The following is a 27,076-nucleotide window of genomic DNA, read 5'->3' on the forward strand; positions in this document are numbered from 1 at the left end:
GGTCAACTTGGCTTAAATGTTTTCCATGGAAATAATTCCTTCAAAACAATCAGTAATCTTACAGGCAGTAGTCTTGTACTTCCATAGCCTTATTTTGATATACTGAGTTAGAATGCTTGGTGTGTCAGCATTGAACAAACGATGGTGACCCATCCTCTGGCTTGCAAGCATTCATCCTTGTTTGAAATGGTACATTGAGGGGCATCCCTTCCTAACAGATGGGATTGGATGGTGATAGGTCCGCGGCTGTGGGCTGTGGGGTTTCTTTGTAAGAGGACAGTTATGATTTAGGCCAGACACAGAAGACGATTGCAGTTAGGGAGGTCACTGAGAAGGTAAATGACCTTGAAAAGAGAGGGGTCTGTATTCCCGGCTATCCGTGTTCCCAACCATCCCGGCCCCAAGGGGAGATGGTGCATTGGAGACTCAGTCTCAGGAAGCGTATCAGAGGGGAAGGAAGAGAGAGGGTGGTTTCCAACGACAAAGTTCAGTTGGCAAAGGCAGCTCTTCTCTGAGTCCCTCTGGAGGGGAAGACCCCAAAGAGCGAGCACGGCGCCACAGCCTGATTTCCAGCGGGAGCACTGCGCCCCAGGTAGGGCGCGGCACGCAGGAACAGAGCTCGGGTTTGGGGTACCGTGGTGCGATGCGGGGTGCGCGGGCTGGAAGAAGGGGTCGGGATCGCGGGCTTCGCCGCGCTCGGTCAGCGCGCAGTGACCACAGGCTCGCTCGTGGCATTCTGTGCGCAGTAGTGAAGCCTGGCAAGAGGTCTCCGGCTGGCCCAGAGCCGGCTGTCGTCCTAAAAATGCAAACCATCGCCTCGGGCCGTGGAATCTGGAACCGGCGGAGGACAGAGGCTCCGGCTGGGCGCCCCGCTGCTCGCCCTCCCTTCAGCACTGGCGACTTGGACGTAGGAAGCTGGTCTTTACCCTTGTACATAAGGACACAGAAGAAAGGGATTTCTTTTCTTTTGAGGAGTCCCAGAGGCCAGTGGTTTTATCGCGACTTTTTGCTGAGCTGATATTAAAGACGGGGGAGAGGGGATGCCAACCACCAATCCTCACGTCCCCGTGTTTTCTCATGCAAAATAAGCCCTTTGAACTTGAAAGCTGCATTCGCGCCCGGTTCCCCAGTGCCCCCTGCCCCGCCTCCATCCCCTTTGTTTTCTCTGGAGTGTAGGCGAGTCAATTCGCAGCCTCCCCGCCAGTCTTTTTTCGAGGATGGCTCGTTAATAGTCGGTGGGCCGGGCGGACGCTGGGTTTGCCAGCCCCGGGGCCGCGGCCGCCGCAGACCCCCCGGCCCGCGTTAGAAAGCCCGGCCTGGAGGGCGCCCCCGGGTGGCTCGCGGCGCGGCTCCCGAGGCGGCACCGAGATCCCGACGCGCTGGAACCAGGCCGGGTCTCCAGCAGCTCTGCCTGGGCCCCGGTCGGCCGTGCAAACGGACTTGGCCCTTTCTGCGGCGCTTGTTTGTTTGTGGCTTGTTTTTGTTTTGAAATGTTGCCTTCGTGCTTCCCAGGCAGCCTGCCGGTCCCGAGGCTGCAGAGACATCCTTGACTCGGGAACGGCGATGTCGGGGACAGAGCTCGTCCCCTGCCTCTGGGGGTCTTTGTTGCTCGCTGCTCACGTTTCAGAAATCCGCCTCCTCCCGCTCGTCAGTCTCCTTGGAAGCAAACCCTGAAGTTGGGGAGGGGGGGAAAGCACTTTTCCTTGTGTTTTTAGGCATCAATTATTTCTATGGAATTCTTGACAGACAACAAAGGATTAAAAAAAAAAAAACAACTGTCGATTTTCTGCTGTCAAGGAAACAGGCTGTTCTCCCCATTTCAGGCTCCCTTGGTAAACGTGGTGAAAACTTAAGAGGTGACGACCATAGTCTCTCAGAGAACTCACCTGGAGTTGTTTCTAGAGCTTCCGTACGCGGGGGGGGGGGGGGGGGGGGGAGAGCCTGGGGGAACCCAGGACTGTGGATCCTAGCTCTCTGGCGAACGCCCCTGGTTTTCTGGAAGGCCTGGGGAGAGGGGCGGAGCCAGGAGGGCCTTCCAACCGAGGATGGCCTCCTGCGCCCCGGGAATCAGTGGCAGGAAGGCGCGGCTCCAGGTCTGTGGGCCGCAGGCAGCGGGGCGCGGGGGAGTGGAGGGTAGAGCCCACCCAGTGTGCTGCCCCCGTCGGGTTGCAAGTTCTGATAGCACGGAACCCCTTCGTTCTCTGTACTTCTCTGTCTTCGTTTTGCACATTTCCTCCTTTACTCGCCATTGCTTAATTGCTCATCACCTTCCTTAAAATTCTACCTTCCAGGCAAATTCAGCAGGTGGTCCCCGCTTTTTCTCCTCCCTGTGCTCAGATCCCCATTGACTGTCTTTTCCTGGTTAAGAGCCAATCTACCCCAGGAACCACCCTGACTTCAGTATAATTTAATAAACTTGAACGGTGACCACGCTGGTAGTACTCTGTCTTGTTTAGAGTGATGTTAACTGTTTTCTTACTGGACCCGGTTAAAGGTAATTCTCAAATTCAGACCCACGGAATGGAGGTGCGGTCCCAGTGGCCCGGCCCAAGTCACAAATCTAAACCTAAGTCTGCCGGCGCTTGTTGAAAATACCTCAGTGTCAAGGAAACTATCACACACCAATCACCATCTTCCCACTCAGCTTTAGCGAGCTCACCTCGCCCTAGAAAACAGGACCTGCCGGTCTCAGAAGGAAATCCCCGACCTCCCAGCCAGTCGGGCCCTGTTTCCATGTTGCTGCTTCTAACCTCGGCAAAACTCACTCTAGCTCGGCATCCCTGGGCAAGAGTGCTTCGCTGCTTGTGAGGCTCTGTACTCCCCAGTCTCTGGATTGTTCCCCGTTGAATAAAGGATATCCAACTCGTTACTAAATTGTGTTATTGTTGTCATTTGACAGCCCTCACAGCAACCCTGTGAGGCAGGGATTTTCTAGCTCATTCTCAAGGAAGGCAGTTAAAGCCCGAGCAGATTGTGAATTTGCCCCTCCCTCTTGATCCTGCTGCTTCTCCACTCCCAGGCACCTGCCGGGCAACTAGGCTCTGTTCACAGATGCACAAGGCTTATCCTCTATTTTTGTGAAGCCTGTAAACCAGCAGATAACCTGTGATGTGCAGGAAAAAAATGTAATTCAAGATAGAATTGTATTCGCATGAAAAGAATATGAACAAAGTACTATACTGTTTCAGAATAGGGAGAAATTCTTTTTGGTGGAAGGATCACTTAGAGCGGTTGGTTAAAGACATGGTCTTTAGCATCCTAGGGCCCCGGGCTAAAATCAGCCTCACTATTTGCTGGATGCTGTCATGGGACAAATTATTTAACCTCTCCGAGTTTTAGATTTATCATCTGTAAAACTGGGTTTGTTATACTTATAGCACTTCCATGGGATTAAATGAGATAACGTATGGAAGTCTCAGGGCCTAGCACAGAGTGAGAACTCCACAAATGGTAGTAATTATTGGAATTCTCTGCATGCCTAGGATTTTGACAGCTAGAGATGGGATGGATGATGGCATTTCTTTTCTTTTTTTTTTTCTGAGTGTGATAGAAAGAATTTTAAGAAGGGGTAACCAGGTCACATTTACATTTTATATAAATCACTTTCTGACATTTTTGTAGTCCTAAAATTGCACTGAGTGATACAAGTTGCTTGCAAAGAAGGTAATTACCATGATAGTTTACAGTTTGACCAGTACTTTACAAAGCACTACCACAACTTCTCTACAACAGTGTGAATAGAAATTTCTGTCTATCCTGCTCAAGACTTCTTTCTTTGAGACCATCCTGGGTGTCACATTTGCCTAGCACTTACAGTATCCTAGGCATTGCTTCCAGCACTTTTACATTTTAAGTCAATTAATCTGTACTGCATTTCCTCGAAGAAGGTCCCGTCATTATCCTACATTTGAGGGAATTGAGGCACAGAGAAGCTAAGTAACTTGCCCAAGGTTTCACAGCATGTGCTGGACCTCTGCATGGCACTGTTCCCAGGAAATTGAGCATCCCCTGGTTGTGTGCTCTGCATTCTCCAGTTGCCCTTCTCTGATTCCTTCCACCTTGTTCCAAACTAAAGAACCAGCCTGAGGTGCCTAGGTAGTCAAGAGGCGCTTGCAGCGAAAGGCAGCTCACCTCAGCAAGGAGATGATGGCGGCCAGTGTTTGAGCTGCACATTGCGGTGCATTTCCAGGCTCCCTTTGATGTGGCCCAGAGGCTGCACACGTAAAGGCACTGGGGCAGCTGGGGTGGGGTGTAACATGGGATTTGGAACAACAGACTGGGATGGAGACCAGTGTAACGATGGGGACTTGCTCTTCTGGAACCTTAAGCACATCACTGAAAATTTGGGGGGTCTTAGTTACTACATCTGAAGGAACACTGGGGGTCATAGGAACACTTTTCCTCCGTGCCTCACACGTTGTTCTGAGAATAAAATAAAGCGATGAGTGAATATGCAATTGAAGACTCTAAAGTGTATATAAGTATGAATTACCAAAGGACACAAACTATTTTTAATATCAAACAAGATCCTGATTTGCCTCATTGGCTAGAAGGGCTAGTGGATATAATTTGTTTCTATAACTAAACCCAGACTAGATCTCTGGAGACCAACCTTCTTTTAACCCACCTTGATGTTTTAATCCACTGAGTTATTAAATTAATCCAATTGAGTTATTCTCAATTCCACCTAAGTAGATCTTTAATGATTGCATCGCATTCCTAGGCTTAGGAGAGGATCCGAACCCATGGGTCTCTTCAGTTTAATGCCTTTGTCCAAAGAACAAAGAGGAGACGTTAGTTAATAACTATAGTCAGTGTGCCTCCCTCACCAGGTTAGGGTATAGGATGAGGTCACAGTTATTTTATTATTCAAATTATAATAACTGCATTTCATCCAATTTCCTCTTTCTGGTGATGTTGCATGACAAGACCAAGACCCTTAGGAATTTGCTCAGTCCAAAGAGCTTAGTCTGCATAGACATATCACGTTACAGAGGAAGAGACTAGAACATTCGGCCAGACTGCAGAAGAGCCCCTTTCTCTGCTGATGTTCCTGCATCAACAGCAAACCCCAGAAGTTTAGAAGCTGACACCCTGCCTATTGACATACCACTCTGTCAGGATGGTCATGGGGTCACTGGTGGTTTCTCAGCATGTGGACCAGGGAAGGGGGGACAGCATGCCCAAGTCTCCAGGATTAGAGTCCCCTGTGAGCCGCTCTCTCGGCTCTCACACCTGTAGCCCTGCCCTGAGCACACAGTAGTTCCAGAAGGGCATTGAGCCTTGGCCACCTCAGGGCCTCGGGCCAGTCCTCCTCTCTAGCAACCCCGCTCCTAGAGCTTGGTTATCAGTTTTGGACCCCCTTTTCCTTCTAATGACTTTCCTCCTAGGAAGTCCTTTGTCTCTCCTGCAAGCAGCCTCTGTTGGAGTCACCCTAGCCCAGGGGTCATCCAACAGCCCAGGGCCACGTCCAGCCTGCCGCCTGTTTTTGTAAATAAAGTTTTATTGGAACACAGCCATGCTCATTTGTTTCCATATGATCTATGGCTGCTTTCGTGCAGCAGAGTTGAGGACCTGTGATGAGACCCTGTGCCCACAAAGCCTAAAATTGTCACTGCCTGTCCCTCTATAGAAAAAAATGTGTGCAGACACCGGTGACCATCAAAAGTGTTCTAGTGACATTGACTATCAAAGTAAGATGTCCTTGGTCCTGTTTCTTTCCCTCCTACAAGGTTCTGTAGTCAGATAAATGGATGGATGTAATTAATGCATGTGTGAGGGATCACTCCAAAGCAGCCACGCCCCAGGTTCTTGTCAAACCACCGCCGTCACCAGTTCATTTATACTTTTTCTCCAGAGCAATGATTTTTTTTCCCCCCAGAACAAAGAAGATGAGCTCCCAGTTGACTTGATATCTCCACTCCCAGAAATAGAAATAGGTAGCCAGTTTTAAATAGAGAACAGTCTGACTCATGAGTATCCCAAGCACACTCCCAAGGAGAGGAAGTGCTCTCATAGGAAACAGCCAATGGCTTCTCAAAATAAATAAGTACCAGTAATAATAGTGGCTTTAGGTGACTTTGGACCATCCAAAGATCAAGAGACATGAAATCAATCTTTCTTGAAAGATTTTGTGAGCGGTAATCTTTATATTGAAAAACATTCATGAGATAAGCCTAGATTTTAAATAGCACTAGAGTTATGTTGACCCAACTGATTAAAAACGAGAATATTCACAATGTAGCTTGGCTTTTCCTCTCTCCCTTCAAGAGCCTTGTTGTACAACAGCCTGAGCTAAACATGCTGTGTCAATCTTATCTTTTACATTTCCCGGGTGTTTTCTTCTTAGATCATGCAACAACCCTGTCATTATTTTAAATATTTTTGCCTGTAAATTTCAGAATACTTGATCTGATTTTAATAGGACCCATGTGTGAAATCCTTTATTTTTTTTTTAAATCTATCGCTCTAAGTCTTTCTGCTCTTTAGTACAGCACAGCTTGGTAGCACTAGGTACGTCTTGTTGAAAGTATGTCCATAAATATGTCCCTTGCAGCACGGAACAGCTTGTTAAATTGGCAGTCCTCAGCAGTTTGCCTAGAAAAGTTTGCCTCACTTGCGATAGTCCAAATGTAGGGCAGAACACAGCGTAACTTTTTATCTAATTTTACCAATTGACATATTCTTCAAATTTTTAACTACCTCGTGTCTTTTCCTTCCAGTGCCACCACCTGACTTGAAAGTGGCTAAATGTTCTCACAATTGCCAAACGTGGATAGGGAAATTACCTTTTATTACTGGGTACTAATTTGGAGGGAAATTAAGGAAAAGAACGCCGTAATCTAAAACAGGATGCTAACGCCACTGTGGGGAAAGCATCCTGACAGGCTGAGGCCACCGATTTCTATTCCTGAGGTCGGATTGGTACCGTTCTTCCTTATGGCAAGGGTGGGGCTCGCCAGTTTTAGTCTTTCAAGTTTTATTGGTATACTTGATTGGTTTACAATACCTGATGAAACCCCATTATTGATATATATTTTATATATACACACACACACTTTGGTATTTTATTGATGTGTTGATATACTCTGATTTTCATCTCTCTCTGGTTAGGATCCTGTTAGAACTAGGGAGGACAAGTATGGAGGACCCTCAGTTCAAAACTTAATGTCACAAGGATGAGCCTCGATGTCACAGCTCTCCGCTCTCACCTCTGTGAGAGGAAGCCTGCTTCTCTCCATCCCTAGGTGTATATCAGCAACACCGCCTCTGTTCCCAGGCCTCAGAACATCAGGGAAACCTTCCTCATCAGCTTGTAATCGTACTGTTTAAAATTTGCCAAACCTTGTCCTGGGGGGAAACAGCACAACAAAAGAAGACGAGACAAAGCACGTGTCTGAATGCAGCACCCGCGGAGGGACTCGGGGCTTGGGATGGAGCACAGCACAATGGCTGTGTTCAGGGACCGTTTTGGTGGCCACACCCTCCAGATGGTCCTGCGTGCTTTCGGGTGCGTGGCCAGAAGAGAATGCATTTTCTGTGCTCAGTTCCTATCTGCAGATTTTACCTCCCAGTAAAAGATTTGCCTATTCCTGAAGAATCTATTACTTTCGGAGCCATTATTGAAGAAAGCCTTTTTAAAAATTCAAAGTGGATTTTTTAGAAATGACACCCGACTTTCTAGTCTCTTCTTAAACATGCTTTCCTAGCTGCAGGTGGGTAAGGACATTTTCATGGGTGAAAGTTTACAGTCCACACTTCTCTGAAGATTAAAGAGAGAATCTGAAGCTCTGTTTTCAGCATTTCTCAAAAGTGGGGTTTAAGTTCCTCTCATTTCAGAATCACCTTGGGTAGACATTACAAGTGCACATTTCTGGGGTCCACTTATAACTCAGTGAATCAGTTGCTAAGGTAGAATCTAGGTGATTCTGATACACGTGAAAAATTTGCAATCATCGCATCTGTCGCCCTGTACATAGCTGGTGTTCAACACATTTTTTGTGGAATGAATCAAAACAATTCAAGGGAAGAAAACAAAATCATTCAATCAAACACAGTGCATTCTTTTTTTTAAATTAAATGTCCTTCAGGCTTTATGTTGATTTAACCGCATTAAAACTGTGACCAAAGACATTCTAAATTGTGGATCTGTGGATGATAATTGAAAGAGAAAATCTCTTGGCTGGTATCTTGAAGAACATTTTCTTGTATTCCTGGAGGGGTATGTAAAGCACATCTAAAATAGCTATTTTGGATCATTCTACTTTTTTAATTAAAAAATTTAATTATTGACAAAAGCTATTTGCTGGAATTGTGTAAAAAATGTTTACAGATGCCTTAGGAAGAAAACAGCAGAATGTGGAACTAATTGTGTTGAATCAAGATAATTATGAAACACAAATGACCATTACTTACAACAAGTCCCCTGATGATCAACGGTTGACTCCAGGGATCAGGTGCAAATGAAGGAAAATAAAATAAAAAAAGAGTGACGATATATTTATGTGGTTATAATCAAACTAGAAATTGTGCCCTATCCCCAAGTTAATAAAGGTCTTTCATGACATTTCAGTATTCAAATTATACATGCTATATTGTTACTAAGTAAAGCTTTTTTTCTAACTTCAAAGGAGCATAGTTTTTTTTTTTTAATCTTGACTTCTTATCACATTGAATTCTGGGAATAAGAGGTGAATGAGTTTTCTATTTTCTGACTTCCCTTTACAGTGGAAAGTGACATATTTAGGTATGAATTGTTTTCATTTCTTTTCCATCCTAGGTGGTCAGTGGGCTTTTATGCCAGTATAGTAAGAAGCCCAGAAGAGATCTTCTGGATGTTACAAGATGTCTTGGCACAAAAGTCCTGAGCAACTCAAATGTAATTTAGATCACCACTGGGACGTGCAGCAGGCTGTCCCCCACCTACATGAACCTCTTGGTCTACTGTGTTGTGATCATCCTCTATGTAGTGTGGAAAGGTGGAATTAAAAATGTAGAAAAGGCCAGAGGCTTCAAGTGGGAATCGCCACTGACAAGAAATGCTAGGGGACCGAATGTGAGTCTTCAATTGAACAGTATCATTTAAAAGAGAGAATCTTCCACCATTGCAGGAAAATACCAGGCTTCGTTTCACATTACTAACTGAAAGAGAGCTATAAATCAACGTACAAGTTCTCAGACCAACATTGTCTAAGAGAAATAGAAGGTGGGTCACAGATGTAATTTAAAATTTTCTACTAGCAACTTGAGAAAAAGTAAAGAGAAACAGGTGAAGTTAATTTAATAACAATATATTCTATCTAACCTAGTATTTCCAAAATATCATTTCAACATTTACTGAATATCAGAATTATCAGTGAGACTTCTGAGATTCTTTTTATCTTACTAGGTCTTCACATCTCAATTTGAATTAGCCACATGTCAAGTGCTCAGTGGCCACATGTAGCTAGTGACTGCCATATTGGGCAACTTAGCCCTGGACTGGTAATCCTCCAACCACATATGAATTCTCTAAGAGGGACTCTTGTGAAAAATGAATTATTTCGAAGGCAATACAATGTTGTCATTTGCATTGTGATCTCTGGGCCTGAAGCTGTAAGCGTAAGTGGATAAGTGACTAGAAGAAGGAGTGAGAGTTCGGAAGTCTACTTTCCATTGATATACGTGAAGGGTGTCCTTGGGTTTGCCCGGGCTGCAGAGGCTGAGCTTTTCCAGAGAAGTCACTTGTCATTTGCTGCATTTACCAGGTTGGGCTGTCAGCCATTGCAGTTTTCCGGTTCTATGGTCTTGCAATACTATTGGATTATTGGGTATTACTCTAAGATATCTTTACTGGGTGTTATCCCCCCTTGCTGCCTCACTTCGTCTTGCCATCTAGCAGCTGCTTATGCATCCTCTGTTAAAGATGCTGAGCCTGTGGACTGGTCCCAGTCTAGGCTCTCAGTGTTGGCTGGTAACCAGAGAGATGTCTCAAGGAGCCAGGTGGGATGTTCATGGCAAATCCAGGTGTCACAGGCAGAGTAAAGTTTAAGCAATACCCCAATTTAGTGTTTAGCTTTTAATCTCAATCTCAGGTGTGCCTCAGCGATAATGTCCTATTGCCCTAGAAACTTACCAGCTTTCTTGGACTGTTGTAGTTTATTTCTGGATTTCAAGTACAGAAAGTTGTTAATTATACTTCTTAGTCCATGACACCATATCATTGGTTTGCACAAGCTTCTCTCTTGACCTGTCTCACTTACATGTTATCTATCTATCTATCACCTATCTATCTATCTATCTGTCCGTCCGTCCGTCCATCCATCCATCTTTTTATCTATCTATCTATCTATCTATCATCTATCTATCGGTCCATCCATCTATCCATCCATCCATCCCTCCATCCATTCATCCATCCATCTTTTTATCTATCTATCTATCTACCTATCTACCTATCTATCTATCGGTCCATCCATCTATCCATCCATCCATCCCTCCATCCATGCATCCATTCATCCATCCATCTTTTAATCTATCTATCACCTTTCTCATTTGGCCTCCATTTCTCAATTGCTCACTGCCATTCTCATTCGTCCCCCTACCACAAGCAGTCATGTGAATGTGTTTGATGATATCCTTTTGTTTTCATGTGTTCTTATAAAACATTTGTTCATGTTTTCTAATTTATACAAGTATCATTATGTTAGATAGCTCATTCTATTTTCTCTTTATTATTATTGCCTATTGTTTCTAAGACCTACCCATGTGGCTTTGTAAACATCGGCTCTTTGCTTCTGATGGCTGCAGAATACTTTACAGTTGGCACCTACCATGTTTTACTTACCCACTAGTGACAGACACCATGATTTCCTCCCACCATCACAAACAGCACTATGATAAATGTCATGGAGCATGCCCTCTGGTGTGTGAGAGTATTTTAAAAAATTATATTCAGGAACTGTACTGCTTGTTATAGTGAATGTTTAATTTAACTAAATATTACCAGGTCATTTCCAGAATATCTGCACCAGTCTATGTTTAAATCAGCAGTCATGTGAAGGTTTCCAAATACCCATATGCCCAATAATAATGGCATTCTCCAGCTTTCCAATTTTAATCAATCTAATGACTTTCTTGAACTTTTTAATGCTATTGTGTCAAAGTGATTGGTAAAAACATATACTTGGGAAGCAAAATTAGATGATAAAGTCCAGTTTTCTATTCCTTTTTCAAACATTTGATACATGCTGGTTGCTATAGTACTAGAGGCAAGTAATTCACTAGTGTCAGATTTTAGAAGAACCATAGGCTGATACAAGGAAATACACTGAAAATGTGTTGTGGCCACTAGCCACTTCTGCGTCTCAGCCTAGAAAGTGGACGAATGCATTCTTTAATAGTCACAGGAAGCCTATTCTTGGTCTGGCTGGTCTTGGGGAACTGGGGGTCCTCTAAGGGTCAGTCAATTCTAAATGAACCTCAAAACCAATAAAATGTCTATAACCCACTTCTGCTTTCTTACATTCTTTAGAAATCTGCTCCAATAGGTCCTAGTAGCATAACTCAGGAAAGATTGTCTATGAGGACATTGTTAGCATGAGTCAAAGGGAACAAATAGGATGCTGAAACCAGATGGGCAACGGGGACTGACCTAAATGTTAAGCTGTCTCTTGGGCACTGAAAGAGTGACCAGTATGTAAACAACAGTGTGCAATGGGTCACAGTGAACTGGAACAGGATCTAGGTCAGGAAAGATGGTCTAATCTGATGGTTGAGGTGTGGTTGGAATCCCCCAACGATGGCTATTCCAGAAGTTATGAGGATGGTAGTTTCTTGGGAAATTTTTCTGTTTTGAAGGAAGCTATAATCATTGACCAAAGGTATGGAAAACAGGGTCCAGGACCATCTAAGAAAGGACTGGTAAGAGCTAGGCAGGGTTTAGGGGCTTAGTCAGTTGGACTATGGCTTGGAGGGCCTGGACGTTGGAACTGAAATCAAGCCTGGTTATTTAGTCTGAGCAAATGTAGATAGTCTTAGAGAAGATCTGGTGCTCGATGGCCATTTGAGGACTCAGAGCCCACCCTAGATCCCAGATTTATGAACATGAAAATTTGACCACATTAGACATCACTGATGGGAGGAGCCAAGCTTATGTTCTCTCCTACTCAGAGCTTGGATGGAGCTGAATCTGCTCATCTAAACTCCCGTTGCCTAGAGGCGAAGGGCTAGTGAAACAGACTGATAAGAATCTAAGTTCTGGATCCAATGTAAAAATGGGCTCTAACACTCTGTAGTCTGGATGTCCAATTTGGCTCTGGAATTCATTGGAAATAGATTTCAAGATCTTGAGATTTCCTAAAGGTCACTCATGCACTTTTCCCCCTTCTGATACTTTAAGACCTCCTGTTCTCTCAACAAGGCCTCTCAAGATTATATCAGCATATATGGCCTTTTTCAAGAGTCAGTAGAAACTCAAAGGAAGAGGTGGATCTGAAGCCAGATGAACAGGCACCACCACAGTAAGAGGAGAGTGGGGTGGCTGTGACCCTCATGCATTATCCTCACCAAGTATGCTTTTGTAATGGTCTTTTGAGTCTCCAGGAATGAGCTAGATGGAGATTGAGTGACTTCACATTGCTTTTTGGCAAGGCCTCAGCATATATAACATCCATGATTCTGTGGTCTCTTTTATGGACTCTACATGGAATGTACCAAGGGGATCTCTGGATCATTTTATGGTAGTCCTATTTTTAATATTTTGAGGAAACGCCATACTGTTTTCCATAATGGCTGCAACATTTTGCATTCACACTAACAGTGCACAGGGTTTCACTTTCTCCATTTACTTGACAACACTTGGCTTTTGTTTTTTGATAACAGCCATACTGTTGGGTGTGAGGTGATATCTCATTGTGGTTTTGACTTGCATTTCCCTGATGATTAGCTGAGCACCTTTTCTATACCTGTTGGCCATTTGTATGTCTTCGCTGGAGTTACTAATCAAAGGGCATAAAGCTTCCGTCAAGCAAGATGAATAAGCTCGAGAGATCTGCTCTTCAAAGTTGTACCTAGTGTCAACAGGAATGTGTTGTACCCTCAAAAATTTAAGCAGGTAGAGCTCATGTTAACTGTCCTTACCACAATAAAATAAATTTTTAAAAAACAGAAAATTAAGTGACTTAATTGGAAGAAAAGAGAAGGGAGGTAACATATTAAAAGGGCAAGCAGATAAAAACACAAATGTAGAAATGTAGAGGCCTGAGCGGGGGAAAAAAAGAAAAAAAGAACTAGGAGAGATAGGAGAGAGTAATGTTAGTAAAGTAAAGGGAACCAAGACTTTGCAAAAAGAAGACACAAAGTAGAAGGTGACCAATTAGCATAGTGAGGGCAGAGGGCAGATATCAATGGTTAAAAAGTAAACGGGAAATGAAGAACATGTAAAATTGTTAAAGATGGGAAGAGAAAGGGAAGTAGCTGGGGGCAAAATAGGATTGCTACTCTGGTTGGATCATTTTAAATCATAGCATCTTGATGTCCATGCACTTAACAAACTTTCAGTAAACAGTTGTTGAATGAATGAATGAATGAGTAGATGAATGGCAGAAGAGAGGGCTATTAACTTACATGCCATGTAAAGGCAAAAGAGTGCATCTGTTATTCTGTAATATGAGTAATCATGATTATGAGAAGGTAAGAACAGGGTCTAAAGACAATCAATTAGAGGATATGTACAAAAAGAAAAACAACACTGCAAATGGCACAATTTATATGCATATTCTCTTAGATATTTATTCATAATTAGTTTCATTGTAAAATAATTTCAGAAATGATCTTACACAGTTGGTAAACACTGCTCTGTGGGCTTTTACGAGAGCCCTTACTCATAAAAGTAAGGGCTGGAGCAAAAGCACAACGGAATCATTTCACAGTTTGTTACCAATATGGGATTTATCGTCAGGCCCTCACTCCTCAGCCCCACAGTTCATTCATGGAGGTGGCTGAAAACTGTTCTCCATTTCCCAGTCAGTTCTTTAAACTCTTAGAAGAAAATCTGCAGAAAATCCTAAACCTCCCCTTGCGACTTTGGGTCACTCTCAGTCCAGAAGCTGTAATGGGGTCTGTGGTCCTCAGGGCCCCAGCAGTGGTCCTGCCCTTCAAAATCAGGAGTCAGCTCATGCCTAGCTGAGGATGTCAGCGGGGAAGTTCACTGTCAAAGGGGTATGGCTTTAAAGATAATGAGTCTAAATACCCACAGGGATAAGATCATGTAGCAAGTCATAAATACAGAAGCCAATACCATTGAGTAGAGGGGAGAGAGAGCTGGAGCCGAACACACAAGCCAGGGGTGTGAGACATTTGTCTACCTTATTAAAATAAAGGACTGAAAATACTAGATTGTGCCAAATATGTGACACATATTTGGAAGGTGCTGAAAGCCTCACAGAGGTTGGCAGACTCTGGGGTGGAGAATACAGTCTGATGAGGGCTGAGGTTGTGGCTAGTTGTGCTGGGGCCAGAAGCTCCTCACCCTTGCCCTACCCCCATATGTTTGAGGCAAACCTAGAAGCGTAGCACCTCCATCCAGACAAAAATAAAGTCAGGAGAGGGATTCTCCATAGGATTCCTCCATTGTCTGGTTACCGAGCACCCAGTTTTTCCAGGCTTCATCGGAAGACTCAAAGAGCAGAGGCTGCACCATAGCCCAGAGAGCAAAGAGCAGAAAGGAGCCAATCGAATCTCTACCTCTCTTCCCAGACTGGCACTGACTCTGGAGCTGCCCTCAGGGCTGAGAGGGGTCTTCTTCCTTTGCCTCATTTCCTCACATCATGGGGAATTAAGGGATAAAACAGACTTTCTGCTTTTAAGGGTTGGCCAGTACTTGAGTTAGACCAGATCCCCTTGACTCATGTTAAATTAGTAAGTGAAGAAGTACTCGAGTGGCAAATTAATGTTGTCCAGCAGGTTTGCCTTTCCAGCAGATATCAGTGAAGGTTTTTAGAGGCAGGGGATAATTTTCATAAACAACTGACACAAAAAATATTTCAGGCAAATAAATTTACAGCACATTCTGGGCTATAGACATTAAAAACTTCTGATTGGCCTGATACATACATATTTCAGTTAAAAGTAGGTGGTCAAATGCGCCAAGCAAGCAAGTCAGTCGGTTTAAAAGAATTTATTTTTTTACTTTTTACTCTCCTTGGGTAGCAGATGAATCATCACTATCCTCCTTCTAACTGCCTCCGCACACTCTCTTATCTCATTGTTATTATTTGAATTTGGTGCATAATGATAAAGCAGCCTCAAGTCACTTCAATTCACTTGACCTGGCCAGAGCTAAATGCAGGAACAGTTGAAGCGTAGGCCACGGACTGAGATTATAATGGAAGGATGTTCATTTTCCTGTTTTTGTGATTCTGCAAAGATACTTAGCAATTTTTTGCTTCTGAGATAGTTTTCCAACTATAAAATAAATATCTGATTTTAAACACTTCTTCTCCAGAATGAAATGAGAAGCAAAAGGCAGTATCCATTAATTTATAATTAAACTGGTTGGGAAAAGGGAAGCACATGCTAGCAGATTGGTCCTCCGTGACTGATACGCTCCCTGCTGCAGAGCCACTGCTGGAGGATGATTTATGATTTTTCCTAATGTTTCTCATTCTCTCGTTTCAGCTGAGAAGGTCACCCACAAAAGACAGGATGTGGGAAAGAGGTGGCACAATTTGACTTTGGGTGGCTGCCTTTTTCTCCTTCCTTTCACTTAAATTTTGGTATTTACAGCTTACCAGTCTTGAATTTGACACTCAGCAGACGTAAACTGTATTCTTGAGAGGATTAAAGGATTATTCACTCACTAACTTAATCAGATTAATCAGAGATTTTGAACAAGATATCTAATGCCATTCACAAGATGAGATGTGTGATCACTGCCTGCTAGTTGAATTTGGTTTGAACACACACACACACACACACACATACATCACAAATGTACATGCACTTATGCACACACAGATATATACACAGTGATTTTTATTTTACTCATGATTTATTATTGAAAAATACTTTTTTATAATCATGTTCAATTAGCTTCTAATGCCTACTTTATCTAATGACAAAAAGGAAAGGTTAGGTGCCTGTTATGTTTCCTAATGTTATTTAGATTTGAATTACTTTGTTCATTATAGGTAATTTGAATTTACTTTTAGAACTGCCTTTTTATAGTCATACCTTTCCTTAAAAGAATCTCTGGAACTTTTTAAGGAGAAATAATTATTTCTATTGTTTACATTCATATGAAGTAACCCTTGAAATTTGACTATCACTAAATTAAATTACAGTACAAGAATAAGAAATATCCTGAAAAATAGTGTTATTGTTTTTTGTAATTATTATATCAATTATTGCTTTTCCATTCCTATTAGGAGCTTAAATTCTATTCTACATTTATTTTAATAAGCTCCTTTTTCTGCAGAAACAGGAGGCAGCAAAGACCCTTTGTACTGCAGACATATTAAACCAGGATTGGGACCAACTGTCCCATTGTATGAACTCTTATTTTAAAGCAGCCTGAGTTAAGCAGATTTTGTTGGATTTACTTTTATTTGGGTCTTATGCTATTTGGGGGATAGACATTGTAATATTGGGAATATTCTCAAAGAGAGGAAGAAGCAAAATTAAAATGTGAGTCCTATTCGTCCACTATATTAATCAGAATCACTTGATCCAGGAACGCCTGAAACCCCTGGGAGCAGAATTTAGATGTATCTCCGTATCAGCCTTATGGTTTAGAACACAGTGAATTTTGATGTCCTTGCTTTCCAGATGGACTCGAAGTTATTTCTGACATTTGCACATTATAAAGTCTTCATTAATCTGTTTATAACACTCATGAATGTTTGGTGGTGAAGCTGTCTTTAACATACAACACCAACACCTGAAATTTAAGCCTGTAGAGTGCCTCATATTTTTCAAAGACTTCACAGATTTGATCTTTACAGCAACCCCATGAAATGAAAACACATTCCGATACCTATTTTACAAATGCAGAGAGAATACGTGCTTTACCCAAGGTTAAGTGATGGAATTAGGACCAATATCCAAGTCTTCTCATTTTGAGTTCAAAATAATGCCACTCCTTTTCCTATTGTACTTTGAGGTGTTTTCCCAGTAACAGCTGTGGGTTTGGAGAGCTCCAGCAACACCCACCCTGCATGAGTGTGTTTGTGTGTAAGCATGTGTGTGTGTGTGTGTGTGTGTGTGCATGAGAGAGAGAGAGAAGTGACACAGCTTAGCAAGTTTATAGGTATGGTTTGTAGCAATGAAATAAAGTAAACAATAGTTCCAACTTAGCAAACATTGAAAACCAAAACCATCAAATAAAAGTGAACAATGGATTTTGGTCAGTTTCCTGGGCTTCTGAGTAGCAATAAGATTTTATTGCTACATCACAGCCAAAAGTTAGTAAAGGATGAAATCATGAGCTACTATTTCACAGGCATCAGAGCACTCGGAATGCTGGCTAAGTTTTATAGTGCTTATAATTTGCCAGGCACCTATTATCTCATCTAATTCTGAGATGGGTTTCTTATTGTTTCCCCCTTTTTTCAGGTGGAGAAGCTGAAACACAGAGAATTTCAGTAACACGGACAAGGTCACGCCAGTTACCAAATGGCAGGTGAGTGGCGGGGGTGTTCTCTTCCTCATCACCTGTCCCCTTCGCTCCATCAAATATGCATTGACCATTCTGGCTGCTTCACAACATATGATTTCTACATTGCCACCTAATAATCTTAATTATTGCTTTGTATATGCATTTGCAGCACTATTTTTTAACAAATGGTGACGTTTGTTCTGGCCTAATCTGAGTTGTAAAATGCTTTAAAGGCTTAGTACATCCCAGATACATGTGAGGTGTTTTCCCCTTCATGGCAGTTAATCCTCACTTGGGAGATTGGAATTGTCTTGCTCATTAGCAGACAGAGAATATGAGGCTGGGAGAAAGTAAGCAACCTGTCCAAGGACAAGGCCAGGTAAAGAGGCTGCAATTCAACCCTAGCCTGATTCCATGCCCTCCGGCCTCTCCGTGCACCTGAAGCCGAGGCCAGCACTGGGGACACTGTGTTGAGCTTCTGACCCCAACCTCACTAGAAGTGCCAGAATCAGAAATGGAAATAAAAACATACAGTGTTTCAGACTTGCAGCATTATCTTCTCCCCACGTGGGAGCCAAGAAGCCTTCCTGTATCTTACGCACAATTCATCAACACTAAGTCATCAAACCCAGTTTCCCTTTCCTTTTCCTGGGCCTTAGCAGTATTTTTCACCTTACAAGACCACATTTTTCTTTTTAATCAGATGCATTATGTTGTTTCTGATTATCTTCTTTCTTTTTGAAGTCTGTGAGCTGTATTTGGTGATTTGGTTTTCAATGTGCCTCCCTATACATGGTTTTTGCTCCAAAACCACAGAAAAAGGTGATGTTACAAAGGTCAGGATCATCTGTTTACCCAGGTAGAGCTAATCCCAAACTAATTCCTCTCTGTGCTGGGTAGAAAAATGAGATATACTGAGGAGAACGCTGAAAGTCCATGCGTGTGCTTGAGTAACAATCTATCTGAGGTTAATGTTCAGGGAACAGAAATTCTTTTTGATAGGCATGACTGCTTTTTCTTGTTTGTGTCTTTAAATATCACTTGCAGAATATCTCAAGTATAGTGAGCACACAAGCCTATCAAATATACACATTTCCTGCACACACTCAAATATTTACACAGTGTTATGGACACACATTTCCTGATGCCCCAAAGTAAAAAAAAAGTTTGAGTAAGAGTTTACCATAAATCCCTCCTCCGAGAACATTTGTGTTGGATTACACACTAAATTTCTTCCTCTTAAAAATATTTGGTAGTGACTGTATTCTATTATAACAACTGTTTTTTTAATCGTAGAAAATGTAAACAAAGTAGCACCATCATGGAAGTTGATGGATTGAATGGTTTACCAAAAAAATAAAGTTAGTCTGTTTAAACATTATTGTCTTCTATTCTGATATCCACTGGAAAAGTCCCTCATGTGTCAACCAGCATATGGAATAACTTTCGGACTTGTGTTCGGGAAGAGACTTGGACTCTGTTACTTTGGGAAGAATATGGGCGTGTAAGCAGCTTGTTAGTGTGTGTGTGTGTGTTTTCCCGGTGGGATGCCTTGCAGTCATTTTTTTTCACAACTACTCTGTGGTAGCTTATCCTGCACTGCCAACAAAGGCTGATACTTCTGGAAGAGGCAGGCCCTTGAAAAATGGTGTGTAAGAGAAGGCGGACTTATCATTTCACGGATAGAGAAATCCCACGTCATTTTAACCTAAACCATAAGGTATTGTGTGACTGTGCAAGCAGGCACAAGGATCACTTGGATTTAGTGTCTGAGCAGAGATATTGAATTTCGGTAACTGCGACCATCGGGTTATGCAGGGGAACAAAATTTGGCATCTACCCATCCCAATGTTTGTAGGTAGAGGGCGTGTTCCCAGAATAGGGCTCTCCCCAGAGAGAACTGCAAAAGAATATGAGCTAAGCAGGGTGGGAGGAAAGTCAGGCAAGACTTAAGGATGAGAGTCCCCTCTGTGTCCCACTGTCCCTGCAGGGCCCAGCAAACAGTCTTATACTAAACATCTGTTTGCTTTTCCATCTCCATGTCATTTGCCTTTCTCCTCTTTAAAGACCCAATCCACTACCCGCAACGTCCTCTTTTATCTTTAGCTGAAGATGTTATTTAGGGTGAAGCTTTCAGCCATTTTGGTGAGTTACTCAGTTTTCCTGGGTCTCTCCCACATATATGTGTCGTTAAACTTTTGGTTGATTTTCTCCTTAATCTGTCTCATGTCAGTCTAATTCTTAGACCAGGCAGAGGAACCTAGAAGGGCAGAGGAAAATTTCTTCCTCCTTGACAACTAACATGGCACTTATTCTAAATGAATGACCCTTGTAGGCGGGATTTCAAGGTTATAGGTCACTGGAAACCTTTCCTTAGTTTCTGCATACAGCTGCTTACTGGTAGGGGCTTTCCCACATAGCAGAGGGCTCTTGGTGGCAAATCCAAGCACTGCTCTCTTTCCGTCTCTCTACCGTGTCACTTTGTTTCCCAGCCGTGGCCACTCCTGATCTCTTACAAAATCAACCCTGTTCATGTTGCATGTGCAAACACGCTTGTTTTTACCTAGTGCCACAGCCAGGCGAGTTGCGGGTTCGAGGAGAGAAAGGAAGGCAAGGCCAGGGCTGGCTTGGCTGGACCATCTTCCTTTCCCGGCCTCGGCTGCTGGAATTGTTGTTTATTTTTTTAATTTTCAGAGGTAGGCCGATGACAGCTGAAGAAGACTGTATTTGCTGAGGAGCAGCATGATGGTAGAGAGGAGCAGAGCTCCTGAGGGAGACCTAATGGTTCCTCTCCTTCCTGCACGGAGATAAAGACTTATAATAAGCGTGCATGTTCGCCATCTGGCTCTGCGCATGTGGTCCTTATGGAGCGGAGCGCAGCACAATCTGTAAATGGTCAGGAGCCATGGCGCTCTCTCCAGAGAATCCACGATGCAATCAAGGTGACAGATGGCATGGCCACTGCTGTGGCCTCATGGAGAAGATCAAAATCACCTTCAATAAACTCTGACTGAGATGGGCATGAGCACCTCAAAAAAGTCAGTTTGTCAGTCAAACTGCGACAGTGAGCGGCATTGGGGACACATAGCGGCCAGCTCTGTTTTCAATCGTTTCTATCTGACTGGGCCTGAACTATGATCTTTCTCAAATTGTCCTTTCTGTTTAGCTGAAGCAGGCCAGCAAATTGCCAGATTCATGGCTTTATTGAAGAAAATTGAAAACACGATGTCCTCAATTCTGGGGCCGCGTGGCTGGCAGGGACTGGGACACCCACACGCTTGCAGAGGGTGGACCCCCTGTCTTCAGCCCAAGTTCGCTCAACTTCAGGCAGATTTTTGGACACAGAAAATAAAATGCAAATGTGTGCCTGGCCCGCGAAGCTCAGCTGGCAGTGGCTATGGAAAGGGTGTTAGGTGTCCAATAAATGTGTGTAGAATTAATAAATAAATGGTTGAAAAGAGAAAGAGGAAGGAAGGAAGAAGGGAAGGAAAGAAGTGATGTCTCAGGGTTGTTAGACCTATGTATTCTAACAGCAGGTTGCTGCCTCCATGACTGATCTGATATCGGTTTCCATTTCTATGCATCTTTATTGCGTATGGGTTTCTGTGAACTTGAAGCCTTGGACGTAAGGTCAATGAAACGCAGACATATTATTCTGTCCTAAACAAATTATAGAGAATTTGTAGGGGTCAGCAAGTTTAGACAAATTTCCATTCCTCCCCTGCCCCTCCACAGTTAAAAATTTTTCAAAAGCTCCAATGGCTTATAAAAGTTACCTGTAGTGGGAGAAAAATATACCACTGTCTTTTCAGAGGTAAGGGCACTGATTTTGGGTCAAAGATGATGGATCTTAATGAAGGAACTCTCCCGCTCCCTCTCCGTCTCCTCCGTTGGCAGAGTTCCACTGTTGTTCCTCCTCCCAAGCTCCAGGAAACGTAGATTTCAAGCAGAAGTCGACTTTTCCAACCTTGTGTTTCCCCAAGAACTCAGCATCTTTTATCTGATACCGGTGTCTTATAGTACAAGCCTGTGAGGAGACCTCAGAATTCCCACTTCCCATTGATTTTCCTGCTTGACACTGTCATCGCCTGGTTTTGCATACTTGCTTTATTAAAAATCCAAATCCTGCTCCTGCCCCGTCCCCATCCTGTACGATGTAAATTATTTGTTTGACAGCTGAGAAATATCTTATTGTTGGGTCCTGTTCTCTCATAAAGTCTATTCCTCTTGCAGGTGCTTCTGAATGCTAATGTCCTGCTGGAGAAATTTACAAACATAACTAAAGGGCTTCATCCCTAATCTGTGTACACCAAGTAAGACAAACTATTTAAAAAGGGCTCACGTTTTGAGTGACAGGAATAGCAAGAACTTTGCATAGGGACTGTCTTTTTACTGGGCGTGTAAGTGTAGCTGACTTGTTACGTATGCCAGTTCAATGCGGTCTCCTAGGAGCAGAGGACTAAATTTATTCAGCAGGAAATATCTGTTGAGGGCTGAACACCTACTAGGTGTAGGCTGTGCTAGGAGCTGAGAAATAAATCCTCATGAAGGAAAAGTAGGTATGAAGCGGCATGTTTATGGGCACTGCGCTCTGCTGCTTCTCCCCTCGGTCTGCCTGTCTGGTGAGCAGGCTTGGCATCCTCATCCGGACGAACATCAGGGCCCAGATGGACATGTGGCTGGTGGGAGCATGTGCCCTGTCCCAGGAGACGCAGCGTGTACTCTCTGTCCTAAACTTTGGATCCCTGGAATGACGGGCTCTGTAATAGACAAGTTCATCAACATGGCCACAAGGAGGGGTGGCAGGACGGGTCTCTTCTGTCTTTCAGCAGCAGTTTCTGGCCCCAAACTCCACTTGCTTCGAGTAGTAACGCTTCAGAAAAGCAAATGGGTCTAACCCTTCCCTTAAGGGTGAAGATTGGGGAAACTCAACAGGGGCCAGGTGTTAGGGAGCTTACAGTGGAACGTGAAGGCTCTGAGACTTCCATGTAGCATGAAATTTAATAATCAGAGCTTGGCCTCCATTCAGACAGTGATGTCCTAGTCTTCTCTGGAGTGGAGTGTTACCTGATCAAATGCAAGCTGAGTAACCATAGATCATTACTGTCCTTTACGTGCCATCACTCTTAAATAATAAATTGCTTGGAGAAAGATTCTCTTGTGGTAATTTAAAAAGTTACGTCTGTCAGCAGAGCTGTTCCTTTAGAACGCTGCACGTAGGCGATTGCGGCATCTCCCTGTGAGGGCGGCAGGTAGGGGGGACGTGTGGACCTTCAGGGTCACCAGCCCCTGGAATTCACAAAGGAGCAGGCACAGGAGAATGGCCTGCAGTCATAACAAGGACAGTAGATCCAAGATGGACTAAGTAATTTTTAATTGTGGAGAACGCTTTTTATTTTTTGAAAGATAGATGCAGTGTTGAAAGAAGTTAAGCAGAAATTTAAGAACAAGGACACAAAAAGATAGGCAATCTTACTGAAAACTCAGATCTCTGAAGCATGCCACTGGCCTGAAATGGCCTTTCCGTAAATAATAGTAAATGAACTTTAATTTCCCAAGCCCTCTATCCACTAGGCTGTTCGGACTTCTCTCCAACAGGGCTGTGTTCTCTTATGTCAAACAAGGGAGGGGATGGCTCACTACAGACTTGCATCACTATTGTTCAAACAGCCCAGACATAGCTCTGTTGATTTTGAAACCAAACAGTGGAAAGCTGTTTCACGTGTTCAGATGTCGCCGTATGAGCACGCACCAGCTCTAACTCGGGTATTTGGAGGCTATTGCATTTTGGGGTCAGATTCCAGTTCAAGCCCTCAGTGTCTGCATTTTTTCTGTCCTTTCATATCTGACCAAGAATGATGGTGAGTGAGGGTGCCACCCAGTACATGGGTGCTTCCCAAACTGCTTGTGTGTTTCTGTTCTGCTTCCAGGATTTTTTATAACCAGATTTGTGACTTTTAAAAAAATCCTCTCAACAAAATATTTCTGTTATAGCATGATGTCTTGCTTAGAAAGGTTAATAAACATTTTACAGAATATATTCCTGTTGCGTTCCAGTGATTCCTTGACACTCATTTTCATCTTCTTCAGGCTAGCAGTGAGCAAATGGTTCCTGTTTCCCACTAGATTCCTCCACCCTCTCTAATGAACGAGCTGTTGATTTGATTTCAGTGAATTCTCTTTGGTGAACAATCCACTCTAACAAATGCTTTCTTTGGCCATATACTCGTTTCTCCTCCATACAAAAATGCTCTGTCTGGGGTATTTTGAGCTGATGTAGGGCATAATTCTTTTCTTGGTATTCTTGTAGTCAGCAACAACCTGCTTTCCTTTCTCCCCCATGAGATTTACAAAATCCTTAAGGGAGTTTTTTCCACACTTCTCCATAAGTGTCTGAAGACTCAAACAGCACTGTCCAAGGGGCATTTAATACAAGCTACAAATGCGAGCCACCTATGTAATGTTTCCTTTTCTAAGAGCCCTGTTTTTAAAAAGTAAAAAGAAACAAATGGAATTAATTTTGATCATAGATTCTATTTAACTCATTGGATAAACAAAATATGGTAGACCCATACAGTGGAATAGTATTCAGTCATAAAAGGAATGAAATTCTATATACATGCTGCAACACGGATGAACCTTGAAAACATGCTGAATGAAATAAGCCAGATGTGAAAGGACAAACATTATGTGATTCCACATACATGAGGTACCTAGAGCTGTCAAATTCATAGAGGCAGGAAGTAGAATGGGGGTTACCAGAGGCTGCGGGAAGGGGGAATGGGGAGTTAGTGTTTAACGGGTACAGAGTTTCACTCTGAGAAGATGAAAAAACTCTGGAGATGGATGGTGGTGAGGGTTGCACAACACTGTGAATGTTCTTAATGCCCCTGAATGAGACACTTAAAAATGGTTAAAATATTATTTTATGTTATGTATATTTTACCATACACACCCAAAAAAGGATCAGATCCTTCTTTGCTCAGAAGCTACCACTGTCTTCCCATCACACTACAAACAACATCCAAATGCCCTTTCCATGACCTCTGCATCCCTGTGATCCGACCTCGACTTCTCCAGCTACCTCTTCTTGCCTTTGCTACTTACAAGCCATGTGACCTTCTGTAACTTACTTAACCCGCTTAAGCTTCACCTTCTTTATGTGTAAACTGGGGATAATTCTGGTATCTATCACCTGCATGGGATTGGTGAGGATTAAATGAAATAACGCATGTAAAGTGTTTAGCACAGTGCCTGGCACACAGTAAAGTCTAAATAAAGACTAGCTATTAAAGTTTGTGGATGCTATGTGCGTATTTATTTTCACATGAAATGTTTATCACATTATTTATAATTAATTCCTCTATAAGGTCTGGAGAAAAGATACAGCAGACAAATGACTGGTGTGTGAGTAGAGATGGGGTGTTTGTTAACAGGGTTAATTGTTGAATGGTCAGTGTAAACATCCTGACATGGGGATTAGGAGAACGTGGTCTAAAATTAAAACAAACACAGGGTTGAAAATAAAGCTTTTTCTCTAGAGCAGATTATTTCCATGTAGCCAGGACTTCAGTGGTCATGTTCTGTTGATCTGGTTATGGGACATTTTTCAGGCATTTTGCAAAGCACTCAGCCATCGGCAGCGGAAAACTGAACCGTATCAGAAGTATCGGATGTTTTCACAGTTCAACACTTTCCTGCAAACCACATTTAGAGAGTCCATTGTTTCACAAATACAGGTAGATGCAGCTTGCATTCACAGAGAGCTATTCATGAGGGAGGGTTCATTGGCCCCCGGCTCACCTCAGTGACCCTCACTTCACCCTCACCTGCAGCCAACAAGTACCACTGAAACGCCTGACCTGGGCCGGTGTGGAAGTGGTCAGACAGGTTTACCTCTGAATGTGACCAAATATTCTTGTTTTCACTGAGATGAAAATTGGAATCAGTACAATGTGGTTATGTTATAGTTTTGTTTTTTTGTTACAAAAACTTAGAAGCAACCCTTTGGAGCATTTAAAGGGTAATCATTTTGTTCACTTGTGTAAGCGTCATGAATGCAGTCTAGCCCTGAACATCTAGGATCTGGAGACCTTTACTCTCAGTCTCTCAGGGCTCCTTCTCCGCCTTCTTCTATTGCCTGGCATTAGGCAATTCCCTCCAGAGTTGGGCAGCAACAAAGGGACAACAGAAAAACTCAAACTAGTTGAATTAATTAACAGGTTATGAGGAAATGGTGAAAATATGCCTAAAATGAAGTATTAAATTCTGTGATCTATTTGAATCTTAGAAGCAGCATCGTGTTCTTCTAAAAAAATCACTAGATTATTAAAAAAAAAAATCACTAGGCAAAAAATGGAGAAATGCACCTCCAGATCCTTTTCTAGCCAAGTGTCTGGCCAAGTATTTTCTTTGTGGGCCTTGGTTTCCTTCCCAGTTAATAGTAGTATTGCTAGTTCTATAAGATGTGTTAGCTATACTGTAACTTTAATCATCTTACAAGCTAACTAGGAATCAAACACCCCAGAATGAAAGTTTGAACTTCTTTACCCACTTCTCCATCATCTTTACCTTGAAAGGATGGGAAAGTTATTTAACCTAAAGCATTACTATCCCACAAGACTACTGTATTCATAGATTTGCATGTGGGTGGTAGCTGAGCACAATTTTACATCTTATTCTGACAATTCAAGTTTTAAGCAGTTCATTACTAGTAAGAAACTGTCAAACACACAAAGGATTTGAAACTCTTTGAAAAATGTGAAGGAACAGTTAAGGGCTGAATTAGATGAACAAAATGAGATCTGTGTTTTAGCTAGTTTACTGGTATTTCACATTTGTTTGTATCTCTTAAATTTGGCAATAATTGCAAAAAAAAAAAAAAAAAAACTGATCCCGACTCTATTTTGCAGATAACTAAAGAGTTTCATGATGCAACTTAATTTTATTTATTTGTTGGCTATGTCAAAACTGTAGCCAATAAACATTTTATCAAAAGGGTATAATTTCCATAATTGTTAGGAGACTTCATTATCAGAAAATACACAGTGTAGGCAGAAGATTTAGGAGGCTGTTTATAGAAACCTTGAGTACAGAGAGAGTCAATTATAAAAAAGTTATTTTATATAAAAATAAAACTAATGTTATTGGGCTTGAGAATACGAAAATGTAACAGTTTTGGTTTTATATTTCAGTTGATGACTGACTTTTACATTGGACTATAGAATAATGGAAGAGTGAAGAGTGTGTAACTGTGGAAATTTGTGGAATACCTGAGGTAATTATTTGCTTTTTATTTTTGTCTTGTCAAAGGAAAGGTAGCCTTCTTGGCTGTTTTGCAAATAATGAGAAAAGTGAGAATATGCACAAACATGGGAAAGGAAGCCATCAGGTCTAGAATTCAATAACTCAGTCTCAATTTTTGGAAAAGATTTCTCAGTTTTG

The 27,076-nt window shown here is 42.6% G+C and overlaps 1 long non-coding RNA gene across 1 annotated transcript; it reads left to right on the top strand.

The window, feature by feature from the left end:
* The first annotated feature begins 523 nt into the window (after positions 1-523).
* LOC132351977 (uncharacterized) lies at positions 524-26,895 on the top strand. The gene is made up of 3 exons (XR_009498556.1): positions 524-592; positions 17,590-17,656; positions 26,827-26,895. It is a non-coding gene; the product is annotated as an uncharacterized LOC132351977 (long non-coding RNA).
* Positions 26,896-27,076: the final 181 nt, after the last annotated feature.

The sequence above is a fragment of the Balaenoptera ricei genome, chromosome 17 (genome assembly GCF_028023285.1).
Source record: "Balaenoptera ricei isolate mBalRic1 chromosome 17, mBalRic1.hap2, whole genome shotgun sequence".
NCBI classification, from domain to species: domain Eukaryota; kingdom Metazoa; phylum Chordata; class Mammalia; order Artiodactyla; family Balaenopteridae; genus Balaenoptera; species Balaenoptera ricei.